The 18778-nt window shown below is 34.4% G+C and overlaps 1 protein-coding gene across 16 annotated transcripts in view; it reads right to left on the bottom strand.

Annotated features, from left to right (window-relative positions):
* Positions 1 to 18778, bottom strand: part of Ca-alpha1T (Ca[2+]-channel protein alpha[[1]] subunit T) — a 448394-nt gene that overhangs the window by 98530 nt on the left and 331086 nt on the right. The gene's annotated exons all lie outside the window — the stretch shown is intronic.

Below are 18778 nucleotides of genomic sequence, written 5' to 3'. Positions count from 1 at the left end.
AGCCAATCCTAACAACCTAACCTACCCAATTAATTTCAGCCTATATTCATTAATAAATTTATCAAATGAAAGTACACTTTAACATATAGTGTATATTCATATTATCACATCCTGGTATATTTAAATATGTGTAATTTTGACCATTATGTGTAGAATTATGAGCAATGGGATATTAACTATAGGATTTTTATTTGTGGGGTTTTGATCTATGGGATTTTGGGCATACAGAGCATGGACTGCCTGTCTTCCCACTTAAGAAGCAAACCACTAGAACTTCAGATCATTACTGTCTCTGGTTGCTGGGTGGCTGAGCGTTTGTGACTTTGACAATGGAATTAAAGGTGTTTTCTTGATTAATTCAATTTATGGGCATTTCACTGGTGAGAAATGTAGTAACACATTTGTAAATCACAACTAACATCATAGTCAGACAAAAGAAAGAGTTGAGTAAGGAAAAAATATAGATTTTGATTGCTAACTGCAATCAAAATATATAGTTTTTGTTTACTCAACTCTTTCTTTTGTCCGACTGTAGTGTTAGTTGTTATGGATATTTGTTGATAATTATTTTCTTTACTGAATGCTACTTAGTAATAAAGATACGAGTGCCTGAAGGTGACAATGCAGCACAAACACAGATTTTATCCCTTATATGAGGTATGATAACATATATCCCCCTTCTTCCTGCAAATATTAAAAATCTGCAAATATCTACTGGTCCCATTAAAAACATACATACATACACATACCAAAGACTTTTTTCCCCTTTATAAGGGGGGTAGCTAAAAAACAAAGGCATAAAAACCACTCCCACCCATTCCATCCCTATCACACTCCACTCCCCTCCACCCTCTTCCCTCCCTCTTATATTGGCATCTAATGGATGACGGGTCATCCCTGCACATTGTCCACTGCCCTGGGTCAGAAGCAGTGTCACAAGACACAGCACATCCACAGCAAGGCCGCTTCATTAAATCGGTGATCCCCCCTCTCCGTCTTCTCATGCAGAAAAGGAGAAGACGGGGAGAAATCCCTTTGGGCTGCATCAAATTTTTCTCACATATGCTCCCTCTCCCCCCACCCCCCACCCATTCCACCTCATGGATCACATCATCCCTTTAAAAATGCCTCTGGAATTACTATATGTTATATGCTTTTTTTTCTATTTAGGAAATAAACACAAAAGGTTATCATCAGCAATTGTAATTTTGTAATTGTTATTTCAAACTATGTGTTCTTTTCATTATCTGCATTTCATGTATGTGATTCATTGCCAAATAAACTTATTATTATTATCATTATTATTATTATTATCATTATTATTATTATATTTGCTGGTTTATAAGACACACCTCCATATAAGATGCACATCTATTTTAAAGAGAGATTTTGAGATGAAAAAATAGTTATTTGCATTTTAAGTAATGATATTATTTCATATCAAACTTATTAAAAACTGTTTTGTTGGGTGAAAAAAAATCTGTGCATTGCCAAGTTAAAAACAATAGTGACAAAGATAATGTTGTCTTAAAGATAATATTGTCTTCATGGGGATACCAAAAGAAATACTGATCAAGCAAGTTTTGTTTACAAAACATCAGCAATACCGGTATTTTCATCTGAAATGACCTAGCTTTCCTGAGGTCCATCACAAAAGTTAAGCTAAACAGCATAATGTACAAACACAGTAAAAACATGAAATGAGAAGACTTTTGTGGCAACTACAATAGTAAGGTACAGTGGTAGTGGTGTGGGACCATGAACAGGAAAAATTATGGTCCAACATAATCTGGCAAATACAAAATTTGACTATATTTGCTGCCTTATCTATGAGCACTCAAACCTGCAAATGTCAAACATGCTCATTTCAAGGGATAACTGTGTTTATCCCTTGATCATCTGAAAAAAAAAATTAATTTGAAAAAAAAAAATAAAAATCCTACGTTTTCCAGCTAATGGAATTTCATATACAGTTCTTCCTCATTAATCACAGGGGTCACTTTCTTGAAATGGCCATCGCAGAGTATGTTAAACAAGTGCATTTTTAGTATTAAGAAATGTTTCCTTTATGAAGTATGTCAAGTTTATAAATATATAAAAGTATAAATAATAATGAGTGAAAAAATAAACTTATGATTCTATATGGGAAGTGTTGAGTTCATATAGAGTACAGTATTAGAGCATCCTTAGTACAGTATAGTATCCTGATAGTGTAGTATAGTGTATTAATATTGTCCTCAATCTTTAGTAGGTCAGTATATGATGAATATTGTTAAATGATGATGAATGAGGTTTATTCATTACGTGAGAAGCCTGACCAGTCAGATGGGAATCATAGCAATAACATATCCCAGTAAAAAAGGAGTTGATAGTCTGAAGTGGATGGTTATGAAAGCAAAGTTACTGACACTGCTGTGAGCACTTTGGTGTGACCCAGGGAAACCCGGGGAAACTCCCATCGTTAATATATCCAGCAACGAGTTGTGCATGAAGATCTGTCTGTTAATCTGTACATTATCTATCAATAATATATATATATATATATATATATATTCATAAAATGACTGTAATGGGAAAGGAATGGCTTTGGATTTGAGGATAAAACAATGACAGTAAAGTTTCCATTTCACTTGACAATGTCACATTAGCAACATTGACAAACTATATGGAAAATTTAATATCACTGTTTTTCCATCAAATCCCAAGCCATTCCTAACACCACACAGTCATGTTATGAGTATATATATATATATATATATATATATATATATATATATACACATATACATATATATATATATATATTATATATATACATACATACATATATATATATATATATAAATATATATATATATATATATATACAGAAAAAACACTGGGAAATAAGAAACTTAGTTCAATATTTTTGTCTATTTAAGACATCTTCAGGAAATACAAAGTAACAAAGACATTGATGCATATCAATCACGAAGAACCCACAGTTGGAATAAAAGGAAACTTAGAGGAAAATATAACTTCTATATTTTGGCTAATAGCTATAGCCCTCTTCAGGAAAGTATAGGTTACAAGAATTTGCAGAGCCATAAGTAAAATTGAGATATGAGTAGAAGGGGAACACGCAGAGCTAAAAACAGGACAATCCATTGTGCAGGGCGGAGCCAGAGTTGAGGGGATGTGTGGGTGGAGGTGAGGTCAGAAGGGAAGTGGGGTCAAGATTGGTTAGGGAGCAGGGTCAGGAGGGTGAAAATTCTTAACCAAATGGCTCACAGCTAGCCATGAGATTATGTCTGGGGACCATTGACCTTTGGAGATGTTCAAGTTTGGACATTCTTTGATTAAGGCAGATTCAACAAATTTTCTTCTAAAGTTACAGTTGGATTTAAACAAAATTTTGTCCTTGTCCCAGTCAAGACTGTGATTTTTGGTACTGACATGTTGGAACTCAGCGGAATTTTCCTGGGCATACCTAATGGATCTTTTGTGCTCCATTAACCTGGTATTAAGATCCCTTCCAGTATGACCAAGGTACACTAAATCACAATCTTTACAAGGAAGGCTATACACTCCTGAGGCCTCAGTACCCTTTAACCTTTGATGAACATTAACAATTTGTTTGTGTACAGTGTTAGGGTAATGGTAGGCAAGTGTGAGACACTTGTTGGGAATTAATTCAAAAGGACTGATGGAGTTACAACAGGGGATTTTTAAAACATCTTTAAAATAGGGTTGTGTGGTAGGACCTGAAGTTTTATGGTGGCTGGCTCTAGCCTTGCTGAGGGATTGATCCAGGAACCAGGACAGGTATGATAACTTCAAAAGTTGCCTTTTGATGAGGTCAATCTCCTGGTCCAAGAATCTAGAACTACAAATCCTAAAAACTCACAAAAAAAAGGCCGGAGGCAACAAGCTTCTTGACTTTGTCAGAATGGTTGCTGAAAAAGTGGAGATAGCTACCTGAATGGGTTGGGTGGGTTTAAAACTGTTAAAAATGACTCTCCATCAATCCTTCTCATCAAGATGTCTAGGAAAGGGATCTGTTGACCTTCTTCCCATTCTGTTATGAATTTGATGTTAGGGGATAATTAGTTCAAGTTGTCCAGAAATACCTTGAATGCACCCCACCTATCATCCCACACTGAGAAAATGTCATCAGCGTTGGATGATAGGTGGGGTGCGTTCAAGGTATTTCTGGATGAGTTGAACCAATTATCCCCTAACATCAAATTCAAAACAGAATGGAAAGAAGGTCAACATATCCCTTTCCTAGACATTTTAATTACCATATATTTCCGTGTATAAGACGACCTTTGTATAAGACGAGGTACAAAATTAGAGCAAATTTTTATGAATTTATCTCATATCGGTAGTATAAGACGACTGCTAAATTACAAAAGCATCAGTATATCAAAGCTACCGTACAAAAAGAATTGTTTTCTTACGTTTATCAGCTGTTTTTTCCGCTTTTTCTCTTTTCTTTCTCATTACTTAACTGTATCCTTATACCAAATAAATTACTTACTGTATCCTTATAAATTCAAAATAAATGAAATAACAAAGCAAATCATGTATCATGATTTTCTGAGAACACATGTCAACTAACAAAAATGATTTGTTTATGCTCCTGGTTCGTTCCTGGTTCAACTACTGTAATATATATTTTTTATTGATAAACGTTTTATGTACTGTAATCCAAATTTTTTATTTTCAGTCTTAAAAATTACTGAAAAGTTAGCGAAAGATAAAGGTTGCTATGAACGCAACCAGTGCTCGATGTTTAAATTTTTTTCAGCTGTTTTAAATATGTTTACATAGAGTAGTTAAAAGTACCGTAATTTCATTAGTATAGAATTATTCCTCGAATTTATTAACAATTGCCATTTACTATAAATATATGCCAATAATATATAAGGTAAATATGGTTTAATTACCTTTATTACCAGTTCTTATCATAATGTCAATCATTTCCTGTGTATCGGTGGTTATCGGCAGGCTAGCCTACCAAGTCATCTCACGTAGAATTCAAGGTCTGATTTTTATAATGGTAGTATAAGACGACCCCCCATTTTAAGGGGTGAATTTTTTTTATTTTAGGGTCGTCTTATACGTGGAAATATACGGTAGAAGGATTGATGGAGAATTATTTTTTACAGTTTACAGGAAACCCACCTATTCAGGTAGCTATCTCCACTTTTTCAGCAACTATCCCAACAAAGTCAAGAAGAGTGTTGCCTCCAGCCTTTTTTTGAGAGCTGGATTTGTAGTTCTAGATTCTTGGACCAGGAGATTGACCTCATCAAAAGGCAACTTTTGAAGTTGTCATACCCGTCCTGGTTCCTGAAGCAATCCATCAGCAAGGCTAGAGTCAGCCACCATAAAACTTCAGTTCCCACCACACAACCTCTTTCAAAGACATGACTGGATTCAATAATATTTCTTTCTAATAAGGACCTACAAGAAATTATTTACACTGAGTTATCCCACTCAATAGGATATTTATGATCTCTTACATGTACAAAAATGCCACTGGCTACTTGCCCACTTCTTACACTATACTTGTGTTAACTGATCCATGTTTTAGGTCTTTGCCAGTTTAGCCAATATGAAATTTGCTACACTGTGGCAAGGAATTGAGTAAACACAACCCTCATTTACATCAGGTGAATTTTTAATTAACTTACTTTTTATGGTATTGTTTTTGAATACCAAGTTGATATAGTTGTGGACAATTTAAGTATGACTTTTCAGGAAAACAACTGATGCCCTATCATATGTCCACTTTTACTTGGTTCATCATCAAAACACAAAACTTTCTATTTTCTGTTCCATATTTCTTAGAGGTTATAGAATATGTAGCCCAAAATTTTTGGATGGTGAGCTGAGGAAAATACATAACATAGCTTATGAGTTAAAATATCCAAAAACACTTAGTAGACATTTCACAAAAAATGCCTTACAAATTTATCCATAATTCCTCACACAAAAGAAAAGTATTTTGCAAAAAGAACCTTTTGGTTCTTCCCTACAGTGAGAAGTTAGTTGGACTGCCTAATATTCTTAAACAATTCAATATCAACTTGGTATTCAAAAACAACAATACCATAAAAAGTAAGTTAATCAATAATTCACCTGATGTAAATGAGGGTTGTGTTTACTCAATCCCTTGCCTTCAGTGTAACAAATTTCATATTGGCCAAACTGGCAAAGACCTAAAAACATGGATCAATTAACACAAGTATGGTGTATGGAGTGGGCAAATAGCCAGTAGCATTTTTGTACATGTACGAGACCATAAACATCATATTGAGTGGGATGACTCAAAGAAAATAATTTCTTGTAGGCCCTTATTAGAAAGAAATATTATTGAATCCAGTCACATCAAGCACACTTTTGATCATAATATTAATTTAAGTTTAAGCTTGTACAAACTTGATGACTTTATTACTCCACCACCCTTTCCTCCCACTCATCTTAGCTCCTCATGGATGATGAGTCATCCCTGTATCCTGCCCAATGCCCTAGGTCAGAAACAATACAACAAGACACAGCACATCCACAGCAAGGCTGCTTCACTTAATCTGCAACCCACCCTCTCTGTCTCCTCATGCAGAAAAATAGCAGATGGGGAATCCCTTTGGGCTGCATCAAAATATCATTCACACATAACTATTCCCTAATCACACCATGCCCCACCCACTCCCTTGCATCACAGTATCATCCATAAACAGCCTTTCTCCACTCACCCCTATCTTCCACCTTCTCCCTTACTTACTCAACAGACATCTCACTCTTACTCAATGCTCTTTTTACCCCCATCCACCCATTGTATCCTCAGTTGCCCCCTCATGTTCACTCCATCCACCTCTGCCTTCCACACCTCTTTCACTAACCTTTCTTCACTCATTTTTCTATGTGTCTAAACCATCCCAATACTCTTTCATCAACACTATCTCCTATCTTCTTTTGCACCCCTACTCTCCTCCTCACCTCCTCGTTTCTCATTCTATCCAACCTTGTAACCTTTGCCATACTTCTCAGACATTTCATCTCAAAGACATTTAAAAAACTTCCTCTCTACCTCCCTTAAATTCCATGTCTCTGCCACACACAGTGCTGTTGGCACAATCACCCCTTCATATAATCTCTTTGCATCCATTCCCAAATGCTTATTTCTTATGATACTTTTTAATCCCCCAAGGCACTTGCTTCTCTTAATCTACAATTCACCTCCACCTCCACTTCTCCCTTTCCAGCCATATGTGACCCCAAGGACCCGAAGCTATCCACTTTCTCCAGCCTCTCTCCTTTTAGCCTTACTTCCAAATTGCTGCCATCCTCTCCCCATGTACATCTCATCACCTTTTTCCCATGGTTACCTTCAACCTTCTATTGCATACCTTCCCAAACTCTATCACTTCCCTTAATTCACCCTCTGACCCTGCCACAAGTGCAGTGTCATCAGCAAACAACAACTGGCTCACCTTCCACTTTCCTCCATTTTTTTACCATCTCCAATCCCCTAACCATTACCCTGGCATTTACCTCCCATGCCACCCCATCCATGTACATATTGAACAGCCATGGCAACCTGACACATCCCTGACACAGCCCCACCTTCATCTCAAACCATTCACTCTCTCAATTTCTAATTCTAACACAGACTCTACTACTTTTGAAAAAAAAAAAAAAAAAAAAAAATTGACTGCCCTTAACAGCTTTCCCCTACTTCCATACACCTGCAAAACTTCTCACAGTGCCTTCCTGTCCACTCTATCATAAGCCTTTTCCAAATCCATAAAGGCCCAAAATATATCTTTACCTTTTCCTAAAGGTTTCTCACAAATGTCTTAGAACAAAAATCTGATCCATGAAATCCCTACCTTCCCTAAACCCCCACTTTTCCTCACCAATTAATCCCTCTCTTCCTTTCCTAATCCTTTCAATTAAAACCTTCCCATAAGCCTTCCCAACTACACTCAACAAACTGATCCCTCTTAAACTACTACATTCAAATTTGTCCCTTTTTCCCTTTGTAAAGTGAAATTATACAGGCACTCCTCCAGTTCTCCAGCACTCTATCCTCCCTTAGACACATATTAAACAACCTTACTAGCCTGTCCACTATTAGTGTACCCCTTTCTTCAGACAGTCTACATGACACCCATTTAATCCAAGTGCCTTACCTACTCTCATCATTTTAATAACTATGAGTACTTGCACCTAATCCTTTATTTCTCCTCCATTTTCCTCATTCATCACTGTTATTTTCTTAGTACCTTCCACTGCCATCACCACTCCCTCCCTATCCTCCTCCACATTTAGAAGCTTCCTAAAATACTCTGCTCATCTTCCCCTTACTGCCTCCTTTTCTGTTATCATCTCTTCATCTGCACCTTTTACTTTTTCTTTTCTATTTGATTCACTTCCCTTCTTCAAATTTTGTCATACTGCACTCATTTATGACTCCTTATGTTTTGCTTCTCTTCTTTTTTATTAGTATCTCTCATATATTTTCCTTGTCCTATTTTGCAAATACTTCATGAATGCTCACTGCTCCTCTTCTACAACCTTCTTCACTTCATCATCCTAACACTCACTAACTTTCCCATCCTCCTTGTTCCACACATTATCTTTGCACACCTTGTTACTCCCTCTTTGAAATGCCCTCATTCCTCCTCCACTCCTACCTCTGCTCTATCCTTCACCACCTCCCACACTTCTCTCAGCTTTCCCTTGTACTCCTGCTACTTTTCCTTTCATTTACATATATATATATATATATATATATATATATATATGTATATATATATATATATATATATATATATATATATAGAGAGAGAGAGAGAGAGAGAGAGAGAGAGAGAGAGAGAAAGTTGGAAATGGAAAACCACGGGTCTGGGTCTGATTCTTGAGTTTTATTCCTGACCAGTTTCGCTCTTAGCTTCTTCAGAGAGCGAAACCGGTCAGAAATAAAAATCAAGAATCAGATCCAGACTCGTGGCTTTCCCTTTCCACCTTTCTCAATCTGTCACAATGTCTCAACATATATATTTATATATATATATATATATATATATATATATATATATATATATATATACATATATACATATATATATATATATTCTTTTAAGTACTGGGTGTTCATAGTGTTGCAGTGTACTCCAATTTTTACTGGGAGTATAATCAAGATATGTATTTGTGTGTATTTACCTAGTTGTATTATAAAGGAAGGAGAGCTATGCTTGTAGTGACCTGTCTTTGTATCTTGCAACATCTAGTTTGTTCTTAAATTCTTGTATGGTGTTTGCACACACTATTGTTTTGTCCAATTTGTTCCAGACATCCACCACTCTGTGTGAAAACTTTTTTTTTTTTTTTTAAGATCTCTTTTATAAATATAATTTTTTATTTTATTTTCATGCCCCCTTGTTTTTCTTTTATCCCACTTTAATAAGTCTTTTCTGTCAAGGACTTCCATCCCTTTTATGATTCTGTAAATGGCCAATAGATCTCCTCTTTCTCTTCTTAGTTCCAGGGTTGGTATTTCTAGTTTAGACAATCTTTGTTCGTATGTCAATTTTGAAAGTGTTGGGGCCATCTCTGTCATTGCTTTTTGGATTCTTTCTAGTTTTCTTATATTCTTTTTTGTACTGGGTGTCCATAGTGTCACAGCATACTCCAATCTTGGTCTTATCAGTGGGACAAGTATTTTTTTTCTTTTACCATTACTTCATCCAAATAATTAAAAGCCACCTTTATTGATCTTAGTAAATTGAAGGTTTCTCCAACTATTCTACTTAAATGTTTGTCTGGGGACATGTCTCTGGTGATAATTACTCTTAGGTCCTTTTAGGAACTAACTTTCTTTACTTCCTTTGTACCTATTTTATATTGTCCTGATATTCTTTTTTTACTTTTTCCAAATTCCACTATACTACATTTCTTAAAGTTGAAATTCAGTTCCCACTTTTTACTCCATTCCCAGACTTTGTCCAGGTTTTTCTGTACCAATTCACAGTCTTTTCCTGTACTTACTTTCTTTAGTAGTTTTGCATTGTCTGCAAAGTTCATGTAATATTTTACACTTTCATCCATGTTATCTATATCTATATCTATATATATATATATAGAAAACATTATTGGAGCCAATACTGAACCCTGTGAGACTCCATTTATCATTTCTTGCCAGGTCAAGTTTTTATTTTTGAGCACCACTTTCATTTTTCTCCCATGCAAAAAATCTTCCATCCATTTCAGTAATTTCCCATATACACCTCCTGTTGTTTCAAGCTTTCTTAATAGTTTTCTTGTATGGTACTTTATCAAACACCTTTTGTAAGTCTAAGTAACCACAGTCTGCCCATCTGTCCCTTCTTTGCATTACATCTATTAACCTTGAATAAAAACAAATCAAGTTTGTGGCATATGATCTTCCTTGTCTAAAACCAAAATGTTTTGGATTTAGTATATTGTTCTCTTCCAGATGCTTAGTACATCTACTTTTGATGTCTTTTTCACATATTTTAGCTATTGTACTTGCAAGGGAGATTGAACTATAGTTTGTTGGGTCTTCTTTATCTTCCCCTTTATATATTGGCAGAATATTGGCATTTTTCCAGTCTTGTAGTACCTTTCCTTCTTTGAGTGAGCAATCTTATTTTATATATTTTTTTCTGTTAGTTCATCTATACATTCTTTTAGTATCCAGTTTGCAATTCCATCTGGGCCATATGATTTTCTGATATCAGGGTTTATTATTTGGTTCCTTATTTCTTTCTGTGTCACAATTATTTCTTTCTTTGGGGGATCTTTCTCCCCTTCCTTCATCTCAAATGTATGTATTTTCTTTTGTGAATACAGATTTGAAATGCTTGTTCATAATTTCAGCCACTTTTATATCCTCTTCCATATTCCCTTGACGTAGTTTCCGTATTTCCTGTTTATTCTTTAATTTACCATTTATATATCTGTAGAATGATTTAGGTTGATCCTTACATTTGTCTATTATGTATTTACCTAGTTGTATTTTACGGGATGGGAGCTAAGTGTGTGTGTGTGTATAGTTCATAGTTTTACTGCTTGACATGCATCATTACCAATTGGCTTCATCAATGTGGCTGAAACACAATAAAATCAGTCATTTCTCAATTAACTGACAAAAACCCACATGGTGATATGGGTCATATTCGTTGTCCTGATGCTGAATTGACAAAATACCTCAAACATTATTATCTATAATTATAATAACATTCACATGTGTTATTACACTCCTCCCTCGATTTACGAACTAGCTACGTTCTTGAAAAACCATTTGTATATCGAATATACTTAAATCGAGCACTTATTTCCCATATAAACCCATTATATTATGTGAGATAGGTTCTTACAAACAAATTTCATGTCCCTATAAAGTCATCACAACATTAAATATGCATAATCTCTGCTAATTACATACAGACATATAAAATATTAATATGCAAAGTAGATAATAATGCTTAGGAGGCACAATGTCATTTGAAATAATGCTAATAATCCACTATTAACCGAGATCAAGTGAGTAGACTGAGCAGTACATGGCGTTGTTTTGAAAACAATAACAAACTGGGTGGTTGGTTTTTTCTCAGTACATACGTATCTATTTTCACTTTTATTTTTATTTTTTCACCTGGACATTTGGCAGTTTTTTTTTGTAATATTTATGATGTGAAAATAATTTTCTTTTTTAATATTTATGATTTAAAAATACAGTAATTTTTTTCAACAGGATTTTATTCGTTATGGTGAATTTTTAGTTCGTATTTCGAATTTTGGGAAAAAATGTTGTTCGTTATAGCAAAAATTCGTATATGGAGCGTTCTTAAATCGAGGGAGGAGTGTACACTATCTTTAGTATAGTTTTTACTTAAATGTTGAAACATGGCTTTAGTCACTGGAGTTATACTTTTATTGAAGCTACAATATTAGAGAAAGCTGTGTGTCCCAGCAGAGCATTGTGTCAAAACCCAGTGACCTCAACATAACCAAGGGGGCTACTGTGATATTATTCGGCATTATTCATTAAAGCTTTGGTCTGCTATTTGAAAAATAATAGACTTACAGTAACTTATACATACATATATATATATATATATATATATATATATATATATATATATATATATATATATATATATATATATATATATATATATATATACCCTGCCAGCATAAACTAGTGGCCCTATACTGGATAATTATTGGCACAATTCTAACCAATATATGCCAATCTAGGTCCAAAGTTGGGACACTAAATTCTAAATTATGCTGGCGGGATATACATATACATACATATATATTTATATTTATATATATATATACATATATATATATGTATATATATGTATATATATATATATATGTATATATATATATATATATATATATGTATATATGTATATATATATATATATATATATATATATATATATGTATATTATATGTATATATATATATATATATATATATATATATATTCATACACTAGTATATATAAAAAAAAATATATATATATATAAATATATATATAAATATATATATACATATATATATATATATATATATATGTATATATACATATGTATATATAGAATGTATATATATATATATGTATATATATATATATATATATAATATATATATATATATATTATATATATATATATATATATATATATATATACATTTTAAGATTGCAGAAGTACTCTGGAAAAAGTAACAAAAACAAATAACAGATAGATGGATGGGGGAGTTGCGAAATATATATGAACATTGGATGGCATAAGTGAGGTAATTGCATATGGGGAGGCAGTATGCAGGACTAAGAACAGAGATAAAATAATCATAGTGTTTAAATAAAGCTGGAGCATAAGCAAAAATATGTAAAGATGGGGACACTGTTGTGTGTACAACATATAAGGATTTATGGAAATGTCAACATATGATGATACAGAGAACTGGGAAATGATATGGAAAGTGTAAGGTGATATATGGATTGCAAGCACAAAGTGTTATGTATAAAAGGTTAAGACATAAAATACTGTAGGGCACTGGACAAAGAACTACAGTTGAGATACCAGGAGTAAATGAAAGGTCCCTATATGGGAAAACCTGTAAAATCAAGATAGCAAAAGACAAAATGCAATGTAAGAGACAAATACAGATACAAGTAAAAAGTAAAAGAAAATAAGTATTTCTAATGCAAGCTACAAAAATATGAGGCTGGAGAAAGATATGTAGCACCAACTGATAAGACCACGTGACAATGGAACACAAGTAATTACATAAATACTCTTCTGTGAACATAAAACAATACATAAACATAAGGCAGTACACATGCAGTAAACATGTATGGCACTGAAGGAAAGGGCATATAAACAAGTCAAGAAGGAAACAGGCAAAGTACTAAATGTACAATCTGTATGACAGGTTCATTACATGGAAAAACAAGGCAGATGAACTACCATTAAAATCAAGAAGTTATGAGAAAAGATCACAAAATACATTTTTAGTTTGTGCAAATCTAATGCTGCTACAAAATAAGGGAAGATAGAAGTATTCATGTAAAATGATTATTACTGTCTTTCATCATACAATATGCACTATAGAATGGAAATTACTACAATTTATTATCTACCAACAAAAATAAAAGTCAGATTAAGATTTTACATATAGAAAAGGGACCAGCAAAACAACACACAAATTGAAATTCAAATGTTAATACGTATCAACTTAAGAAGGAATGGTCTATCCACTAATTACAAGCATATGAAATATAGGATTAGTGAAAAGAAGTATGATAAAATAAGATGTAATTCCTTGTATGTTTTGTGATAAACTATAATCAACTGTGAATGGTGGATAAACACTAAACTATGGATGCAAAGAAGGTGTGGTGAACTAAACTCGTTTGTTATTTACCCACTAGGGCGAGATACCGCAGCGGCCGGGAAAGGAAAATATATTAGATGAAAATCAATCATGCATAGCCACGCCAAACCAGGAAGAGATTTAAATAAGGTGTCCAATTTTGGAAAAAAGACCGATTCCCGAAGAGTTGTAAAAAACCTGCACACACAACATATACATGTCCATCTGTAATATCCTTTAGATAACATTTCCTTATCAAAACAAAGTCACATTAAGAAATAACTGTATGCCTGGAAGTAATCATACATATCAATAAACATGAAATTTTGTATAAATTGTATGCATTCCACTTCCCTAGATTTTCTTTTTTCAAATGTTCAAGTTGCACTTTTTGTTTTTCAACATTCTGAGTTCCATTTGTTTCTTCATTACCCCATCAGTTACTGTATCTAATACTACATAGCTAAAAGAAAAACTTAACCTCTTCTAGCCTATCTCCTCCCATGTTGATTTTTATGGTCTATACATCTCCCATTCCTATAATAATATTAACTGTTACCTCAAGAAACCTACAGCCCCACAGTAGCAAGCAATTGTCTTCGACTTTCCCATAGAGATAAAAAAAAAAAATAATAATAATAATAATAATAAAAACTGAACTAGTGTCTGCATCGTACTTTATTTCATCATAACGTACAGGAAATAAGTTACAATTCTGGGTTCAAACTTGTCTCTGAATTAATCCATATCTTTTATTTGACTTTTTGGTTTGTTTTAGTTTAGAGGGGTGAGTTTGTTTAATGTAGTTGAAAAGGCATATAGGAGGGTGTTAATTCAGAGGATTTGGAGAGGAACAGAGGGGGTAATTGGTGAAGAAGTGTGGGTTTAGGAAAGGTAGATGTTGCATCAATCAAATCTTTGTGATAAGGCAGATTTGTGAGAAGTTTTTGGCAAAAGGTAATGATGTTTTTTGGGTCTCTATGGATTATGAGAAAGTTTGTGTCAGGGTAGACAGGAAGGCATTGTGGGAGGAATTGCAGATATATGGGATAGGGTTGAAGATGCTAAGGACAATCAAGAAGTTTTACATGAGTAGTAGAGCTTGTATTAGGAATGGAAATGGTGAGAGTGAGCAGTTTGAAGTGAAGGTGGGGCTGTGGCTGGGTTGTGTTATGTTACCATGGTTGTTCAATGTATACATGGATGGGCTGGTATGGGAGGTAGATAAAAGAGTTATGGGAAGAAAATAAGAAATAGTTAGAGAGACTGGAGTGAAGTGAAAGGTGAGCCAGTTGTTGTTTGTTGATGACACTGCACTTGTGGCTGGGTCAGAAGAGGGTGTGAGAGTCAGATGGAATTTGAGAAGGTATGTGATAAGAGAAAGATGAAAATAAATGTGGGTAAGAACAAAGTGATGTGATGTATAAGGGGTGTGGGTGGCAACAAGCTAGAGGTAAATCTCAAAGGAGAAATGTTAGAGAAAGTGGATAGTTTTAAATATTTAGGGTTACATGTAGCAGGAAAAGGAGGACTAGGGGGTGGAGGTAAACTGTAGGTTGAGGGAACCAAGTAAATGTCTTGGGGGATGAAAAATGTCATGAATAATAGATATCTGTGGATGGATGCAAAGAGAAGACTGTTTAATGGGGTGGAGGCTTGGAATATAAGTGGGGTAGAAAAGAGAAATCTAACTGTGCTTGAGATGAAGTGTTTGAGAACTATGATGGGTGTTACAGGGATAAATAGAGTGAGAAATGTGGAGGTGAGTGGAAAGGGAGCTGGCAGATAGTGTAGATGGAAGATTACTGAGATGGTTTGGGTGCATAGAATGAATGAATGAAAAAAGCCTTGCAAAAAGAGTATGGAAGGCAGAGGTGGGTCTAGTGAACTTGAGGGGTAGACCAAGAATGAGATAGAGGGATGAGATGAAAGGGGCTTTGAGTAAAAGGGGAATGTCTGTTGAACAGGGAAAGGAGAAGGCAAGTGATGGGTATGAGTGAAGAATGGTTGAGAATAGAAAATAATCTGATGCAGGCCAAAGGGATTTCTCATTGTCATCTCTAATTTTGCATGAGGGGACAAGGAGGGAGGGTTACTGTGTTTATGGAGGGTTGGGTTTGGTATTGAGTTTTTGTGATTTTTATAGTTCTCCACTTTTTTGTTATTTGTTTTCCTGTCTGTTGTATGTGTTTGTTTTATGCAGTTTTACACCCTCTTGTTGTTTACTAGTTTTGTGATGTCTTTGTATAATTGTTGTAGCAGTTTGTTTTTTCAGTTTGATCTTATTTGCATTTTATTTCTTTTTTTCTAAGGTGACTATCTTCTGTTTCCCTTACTCTATAATCTATTTCCATCCCCTCCCTCTACATTTCCTGTTACATGTGACCCTAAATATTTAGAATACTTCTCTTCCTCTAGCTTCTCTCACTAAGATTTACTTCCAGCTCACTGCCACCCTCTCCTGTTGTATACTTAAGTTTTAGCTTTCTCCTGATAGTCATGAATATGCTAAATGTAATTTTCTCCTTTGTTCCAATACTCTATTTCATTATTTCTGATAGTTGCTTTAATTGCAATGTTCATTTCTATTACCCATTCTATTGCATTTCTTTCTGTGGCAATCTTTTTTCATTATTTTGTCCAGTAATACCTAATCTTCCCCTAACTCTTCTTTCTATAGCCTCAGATCTTTCTATCCCTCCAAATAGTTGTGTTCTGTCTTCTTCTGAAGATCTATGTTTGTTGAATGGCTACATGAGGTACATTGCATTGCTAGATTTTTTGTTGACTAGTGTCAAATTATTCTATGCAGCCCAATGTCTGTCTTATGGTCTCTTGCAGTCTCCTAAAATTTTTATGTTCTTGAGTTAACCTTCTGTTTCTCAAACTGTTAATGAGTATAATGATAAGCCCATTAAATATTTCAACCTGGCTAATACAAGATGATTCTATTCTGCTGAGAGAATTTTCAATGCTTTGAAGTGCTAAGTGGCCTTGTATTTTCCTTCATGTAGTTACCTAGTATAAGAAAATCCAGAATACATTTACATCTTTTATTACTAAGTTTCTGACTAATTTCCTTACAAATTCTTTCCTTCCTCAACCTTTCTCCCTTTAATCCCATGTTGATATTATCCACATGTCCTACAAATATCAGATTTTTGTTCTGCACTTGTTTGTAATCTAAGGCCTCAGAGAGACTTGAAGTAATTAATATAGTATGGATTTTTGCTTTACCATTTCTTTCCAATTTGGGTATCCCTCTTTAATCTTGGTTCAGGAATGGTATTCATATACTAGTAATTGTCCTCATCTAATATAATATACACGAAGAGCTATGCTCATAGGGTCCCAACTACTTGTCTCCATCTATCATCTAAAATTTGTTTATGATTCTAGGTTGGACTATTTCCTTTTATAGGGTCTTCCACAAGCTGATACATCTGTACAAAAAAAAATGTTTCTTGGTATCATTCAGACACATAATTTTTCAGTTTTTCCTTTGATCTCTGTTAATTTTGTCCATTCTCTTCTCTGACATGTACACCATAATCATGTCACCTCTTGCTTCTTTCTTTTAATGAAGACGATTCAATTTTTTCTAATCTTTCCTTATTTTGTTTGCTTAGCTGGGGACTAAGGTACCATCTCTAACATCCTGACCTGGCTTCATCTCCTTTTCACTACCATATTCATTTTCTTTGTCCCAAGCATAAAAAAAAAAATTATTCTCCTATTTCCCTTTAACTGGTAGCTTTCCTCCCCTAGTTTTCCAACTGTATATGTGTGGGCATTCAAATACCTGAGTGGATGTGTTTATGTAAACACACTCATTCAAAAATCTACCCATTGCAATGGTTTTGAATAAATATTAGTGGATGGACATATAGGTCTACTACCACTGATAGTGTTTGATGAAGAAAAAATGTGAATTATGGGAAAATAAGAAAAGATGAACAATGGATATTTAGAAATTAAAACAAAATAAGTAAATAAAAAAAATCATCATGCTAATGAGGGGGGAAGACAAGCAATAAAGAAAGGAAAACTCTGGGTTCTATTAATGCTCAGGCACAGTGGCAAGCATATCTAAAGACACAGCAAGGTAATGGGAAAGTGATGCAGGGCCTAGCTAAGGGTTCAAGAACCAGAGGCGTGGGGCTCAACCGTCCTAATGGTAGGGGCTAAAGTCTAAGTAGGAGATGAACACACTGCCTTTTGCCTCAAGCCGTGACGTAATAACCACAACCACAACTGGAACAAATCAAGCAACACAAAAAAGTACATGACAGACCCAACAAGAAATGCGACGTTGTAAATGAAGGTAATATCTTATCCATTTTGTTTCACTCGCAGGAAATCCACAATACAAGAAAACAACTAGGGAACAACTCTAGTTGGTCAAAACCAACCAGCCTAAATAAACTTCTGGGCCATGTGAGAGTTGAAAAGCTCTTCAAGGAACAAAGGTGACACAATATCAAGAGAGAATATGCATCAGAACTTTATTTACAATATCTGTGTTTGATGAGAAGTGGCTGGACACCAACAAACACAAACAACACAACATTTACGAAGACTGCCAGTCCAACCATTCAACTTTATGGAAGGTTCTGCTAGCACTGTGTACACAAATTGATTAAAAGCCTATTCAAATGTGTATCAGTGGTGTGTAGAGAGGAAAGGGATAGAGAAATATGTTGTGTTCAACTAGCTTATCAAGAAGCCATATGTCAGTTTCTTGGTCATTCAAATTTCATTACCTCATTGTAGATGCATTTTTTGTTCTTATGGTACACATTACAAGTTGTAATGAAATTAGTTATACTGCAGTATGACTACAAAACTTAGAGAGTGCAGTGTTTAG

Source organism: Oratosquilla oratoria, chromosome 8 (assembly GCF_046742065.1).
Source record: "Oratosquilla oratoria isolate Oo_2021 chromosome 8, ASM4674206v1, whole genome shotgun sequence".
Taxonomy (NCBI): Eukaryota; Metazoa; Arthropoda; class Malacostraca; order Stomatopoda; family Squillidae; genus Oratosquilla; species Oratosquilla oratoria.
Note: the sequence above shows the minus strand (reverse complement) of the source record. Positions and strands in the feature narration are given on the sequence as shown.